At 39.2% G+C, this 5,855-nt stretch overlaps 1 pseudogene; it reads right to left on the bottom strand.

The window, feature by feature from the left end:
* Nucleotides 1-132: 132 nt before the first annotated feature.
* Nucleotides 133-5,855, bottom strand: part of LOC123969613 — a 7,005-nt pseudogene continuing 1,282 nt past the window's right edge.

Here is a 5,855-nt window from a genome sequence, read left to right as displayed (position 1 = left end):
CTTGTGTTGGTCGGTCCATTCCTAATAATGATATTTAATACAATATAATTCTTTAAAAATTCTTTATTTTCTTTTTTGCAATAATTTCTAGTACCTTTGGGATCCATCTGTTAAAGATAATTATTTTTTACTTCATTTATTAATTACTTTCTGCAGCCTGTTGCCTTGAAGAGGGTTGGAGCAGAGAGTACAGGTGCCATTTGGTGTGAGGAAAGTCTTCACATCAACCAGGTAGGCTCCTTTACGCCGCATGGTGACCACATCAAAGCCCTCCCCCACCAGGTTGTGGCCTGGTACAAAGGGAGCAGATTCACACTGGCTGCCCGTCCCAGTCTGACAGGAGAGAACAGGGGAGTGATAAGACAGAAAGAAGAGGAGACTCAGACAGAGAAGGGTTGGGGTTGAAGAGGAGAGCATGACTGGAGCCAAAGAGGCACTGAAGCATTTAAGAGAAAGACAAAGAGAGTAAATGAGAATAGTTTCAGTATCATTTCTGCTCATTATTAGTAAAGGTAACGAAGTACAAATGTTTGCAAACAGACTGTGCATCCTACCATTTGTTCTGTCTTAAGAAGAAAGTATCTAGATTAGCTAATTTTATTTGTTGCTTTTTGTTACTTTACCATGACTAAGAATTATCCATTCTGATTGGCTGGAATGTGTGAATTAACTTTTAGTAACTGGACAGTTTAATTGGACACCTGTGTCGTACATGTTTGATTGCATTTATAAATGAATGAGCTCATTAAATGTAATTGGTATTTGGTAATTGGTGTTAGGGTTATTTGTGTAACCATTTACAACAACTGAACCATGCATTTGTAATTACAAATGTGTTTGATACTCACATGAATCTGGCAACAGCAACAAGTAATAACCTAACAATTAAGATAGGCTTTGTCAATGGCAAAAAAAAGTCCCAAAACAATTAAAACTGCAATCAGTGTCGAACAGCAGGCAGGAACTTGTGAGCTTGTGGTTATGACAGTCAACAACGATGGTCACTCTACAATGCATTGCAGTTATGAATTTGGTGTACAAAATTACTGTACATCCATGGTTAGGTGGCAGTAATGTTCTACTAAAAAATCTCATTGATAGCTTGATATTTCACTTAACATCTCATATAACTAATTGTAGTTAAAATATACTTAGATTGCTGTACTGTTCAGCTAATGTGTGATTTCTTATTTATTTGTTTTTTTTTTTTAATCTGTAAATACATGGAAAATAGCTGTTTTGCGAGATATTCTGGTGATTTGTAAAAGCCTACAACTCCATGATAGTTTTTTCTGAAAGTGTCCTTATCCGCACATAACAGTACCATCAACTGAATGGAACGGATCCCTTAGAAGGATCTTATTCATGATGTCTGTTTGCCACTTAATGGGATATAAAGAAAGTTTACTATTTCAGCGTTGGTCATTAGTAGTGTAAATCACATAACTGTAAAGTGAACTGTTAAATACAGAATTGATGTTGAGGAGCTCCTGGAAGAATTTACACCTCTTCTGGCATTTTATTGATTTGAAACGTAGAGTCAAGTTCAACAAGTACTACTCTGTTTAACTGTAAAGACTTCTGATACCATTGCCTCCGCCGATGCATTGGTAAAACGGCCGTCAGTAAAATCCATGCTGCAGACTGGATATAAGACGGTTGCTGGTGAATCTTCTGTGCTTTCATAAAGTAGATATTTAATATTCATGAAGTATTAATATTTGACAGCACAAAACCAAGTTGGCTTTTGTGCATATTGGCTTACTGTGTGGCCTAGGGCAGTGGTTCTCAAAGTGAAATCTGGGGACCCCCACAGGTCCTTGAGGGTGTTCCAGGGGTCCACAGCAAAAGACTGTTTTGGTCATGGGTTTAAAATATCTTAAAGTAAACATCCTCTCAGAAGGCGCGACCCTGGGACAAAATTGTTGTCAGTTTATGGGTCCTTGACGTCATAATGTTTGAGAACATTACATTTTGAACTTACCTAAGAACAAGTGGGAAGTATGGAAATATTGATGAATGCTACAAATTGTACGCACACACAGTTTGAGATCAGGGCCGGTATTTATCAGGCTTCTCAAAGTGCCATCATGAAATTTACTCCTACTTTTAAACTTAAGAATAAAAGCAAGTTATCAAATTTCTCAAAGCTAAGAATCACTCTTACTCTCCCAGTTATTTAAGACAGTTCGAGAGGTCTCTCAAGTAGTTAGGAGCTGCCAGTAGGGGCCCGTATTTATCAAGCTTCTCAGAATTACTCATAAGAACACTGCTAAGAATTGACTTAAGTGTAAAAACATATTGGCTCAAAGCTGTGCTAAAAGTTAGTTATCATGCATCATAGTCCTAATTTGAGTGAAGTGTAGGACTAAATCATAAGTGTCAGGCTTAGTGCTGATTCACGACACTTTGCTGTGCCGCAAACAGGATTTTGGATGACGATGTAGGCAAGGACCAATCACTGAGTAGATTTCCTTATTTAAGAATATTCTCATAAATTCACATTGAATGGTGAAATTCCTAAGAGGAGTTTACGTTCAACAGACATTTGACGATTAGGAATTTTTAAGAGAGTACATTCTGTACATCGGCTACGTACATATGAAAGATAAAAAAGTTGATCTTTATTTGCATGAATTGTGTTTGCTTCTGTTGGATTACAGGGGGTGTTGTTGGGAACTTGATGAAAGGGGCTGTAAGTGCCATAATTGTTTCCACGACAATTCGGCTTATTGATGGTTTTGATGGGCCAAAATCATCAGCATTGCTGCATCATTCTTGTGGCAAATAAACAAAGCGTCATCACAACCTTCAATTTAGCTGCATAAAGTCAGTGGTGAGATGACGTCCCTCACCAGCTTGCTGACAAAGGTTATGCCTCCTCTGTCCGACCCCGACCAATTAAGTGTGCGTCGTCAAATAATTCAGAAAAATTCTTCCTCTCCTGAAATATTCGCGCATGTGTCTGTCTCAACAGTGCCATCACAAGTAGGGCTGCATCTGTTAATTGTTTATTCGATTAGTTGACTAGTCACGATTATTTTTGTCACCCCTTAACCCTAATTAAACCATTTAACTAATTAAATATCTTTCAAGTGAATTACTGATCTCCAACACACAGCCTAACTACCTAACGTTTCCATTAAGTGAACGAAGTTTACTGTTCTGTTGCTCTCCACTTCTTCCATGTAGATGTTTGCCACAATCGGGGATACCGGTGAGCCCATGGCACAGCCGTGCTTCTGTCTGTGGAATCCTCCGTTGTACTGGAAGTAGGTGTTGTTTAGACAGAGGTCGAGTAATTTACAGATCTGGTCAGGGCTGAGGCTAGTTCTGTTGTCCAGGGTGTTGTCCTGTGTTAGCTGTTTCCTTACGGTCTGTACTGCTTCTATGGTGGGGATGCAGGTGAACAAAGAAGTCACGTCATAGGATACCATGGTTTCATCTGGATCCAGTTTTAGTCCTCAAACTTTGTTTACAAAGTCAATGGAGTTTTGGTTGTGGTGAGGCGTGTTTCCCACCAAAGGAGCTAAGATGGTAGAAATGTGTTTGGCAATGTTGTAGGTGACCGAGTTAATGCTGCTGATAATCGGCCTGAGTGGGGCTCCTTCTTTGTGTATCTTGGGTAGTCCATAAATGCATGGAATGCCTTCTCCAGGATACAAACGGTAATATTGTTCACGGGTGATGGTGTTGTCCTTTTGTAGATGTTGTAGACATTCTATGGCCTTTTTCTTGTATCCGCTGGTTGGGTCTCGTCTCAGTGTCTTATACGTGTTTGTGTCCATTAGTAGTGTTTTGACCTTGTTCTGGTAGTCCGCTGTGTTAAGGACTACCGTGCATCTTCCTTTGTCAGCAGGTAGGATAGTGATGTTTTGATCCTTGAGATGTCACAGCCTTCCTTTCTTGGATGGTGAGGTTAGAAGGGGGGGCCTTTTTATTAGAAAGGGCTGCAGATACCTTTAATCTGAGCTGTTTCGCTTCTGTTTCTTTTTATTTGTTTTTTTTATTTGTTTTTCCTAATTGCTGATTCTGTGGCTGTGATGAGGTCCACTATAGGTAGCTGCTGTGGTGTAATGGCAAAGCTTAATCCTTTGGCCAGAACGTCTTTCTCTGGTTGGGTGAGTTCCCTATCTGACAGATTTTTCACCCATGTGTTGTCTGTTTCATGGGTTGTGCAGTTGTTGTCCTTTGTCCTCCAAGACAATTCTCCTGTTTTGTTAGTACTGCTCGCTCTGGACTGTAGGTTTTGGAATTTCCGGGTCTGTCTTTCATTGCTCTTGTTGTGCTGAGATAGATGTGCTTTCTTGATGAAGTACATGACCTTTTCCATTGCTGTACTGGGCAGATATGTTTCTAGTTTGTGGTGTATGTTGTCCAATTCTTTGTTCAGGGCTTCAATTGTGAAATGTATCTGTCTCACTCACTCATTGAGTAGCTGGTGTTGCGCTTTCTCCAGGATTATTCCAGCTCTGTGTCCTTTTACTGTGGAGCCTAAGTTTAGGCTGTTGGGAATAAGTTTGTATTGTCGGCATCAGGTTAAATCGTAGATGGTTCCTGTAGTCTGCAATTTTCCTGGCTGTCCTTTCATTCTCCTGTACCAATCTGAGGGTGTTCATCCCAAAATGATTAGCAAGACAAAATAGTCTTCCAGTATCTTCAACCAAGTCCAGTTGCCCTTGACTTGGATAACAGGGACAGACAGTATAGGCTACTCCTATAATTCACTGTTTTATACAAACTTTAAAAGTTTTAACTGTTTAACAAAGATTTTTGCTTTGGAACTATATAAAATAAAAGCAAATTTAAGAAATAAAAGTACTAAAACCACAACTGTACACTAACAATGTAATGTCTATTTAGAACAATAAAGCAACAGTCCCCTTTCATACTACTACATAGAATGGGGGTGTGGTTAATAGTTGGAGGTAATACATTACCATGACAACCAAAAACTAAATATAAAACAAATATGCTGTGTTAACATCACTACACTGTAAAGTTTAGTACACTTTTATGGTGATTTCAGACCAACTGCAAATTTTTGCCTCGTGACACTTTCCTCACGTATGTACATTCGCTGCAAGTGTTCACACACAACGTGAGAAGGCGATTTTAACGCGATAACATGAATAAACACAACTCGCCATTACTACAACTGTATGAACCCAAAATAAACATTTTGCTGTGATTAAATAGCAATAAACGGATTAAACTGATGGCAAAATAACTACAACATGATGCAGATTTGTTAAACATATGAATTCATGCTTTGTCAGGTCTGTCAGCAAGACAGCAGGACAACAACTTCTAAAATGTTTGTTTTCTGAATGGAGTTTGGATCGATCAGGGCTATGCTATGCTAACTTGGTCATAGTAAAGTACAATGATAGCTGGAATAAAGTTACGGACACATGTTTTCTGAACTCACCAGGTAGTTCTATCCCCTCGCTTTCTTTTCTCCAAGTAATGTCCAGTTTTGTCCGGTTTTTATATAAGTATGAAGTTGTAGTCCGACAGAGCTAACGACGCTAACAACAACACTGGAACCGGATGTGCATGGAAGCTAGCTGCTGAGACGTTCCAGTGAAGAGAAATCAACGTTGAAATCCCAAACACTAAAAAAGATAATTTAATAAAAGCAGTTAAAGAGGTGGTATTATGATATTTGGCTTTTTTGAGTTATATATCTTTTTTGTGCATGTGAAAAAGCCCAAAGTCCAGCCCAAAGGGAGTTCCCATCTCCCACAGAAAGCTCTGCTCTGAACCGCTTGAAAACAGCTCGTTTGTAGTCCAGCCCTTCACTTCCTTTACTTGTGACATCACAATGAAAACTCGTCATAAAGCTTGCCAAG

The sequence above is a fragment of the Micropterus dolomieu genome, linkage group LG04 (genome assembly GCF_021292245.1).
Source record: "Micropterus dolomieu isolate WLL.071019.BEF.003 ecotype Adirondacks linkage group LG04, ASM2129224v1, whole genome shotgun sequence".
In the NCBI taxonomy this organism is placed as follows: Eukaryota; Metazoa; Chordata; class Actinopteri; order Centrarchiformes; family Centrarchidae; genus Micropterus; species Micropterus dolomieu.
Note: the sequence above shows the minus strand (reverse complement) of the source record. Positions and strands in the feature narration are given on the sequence as shown.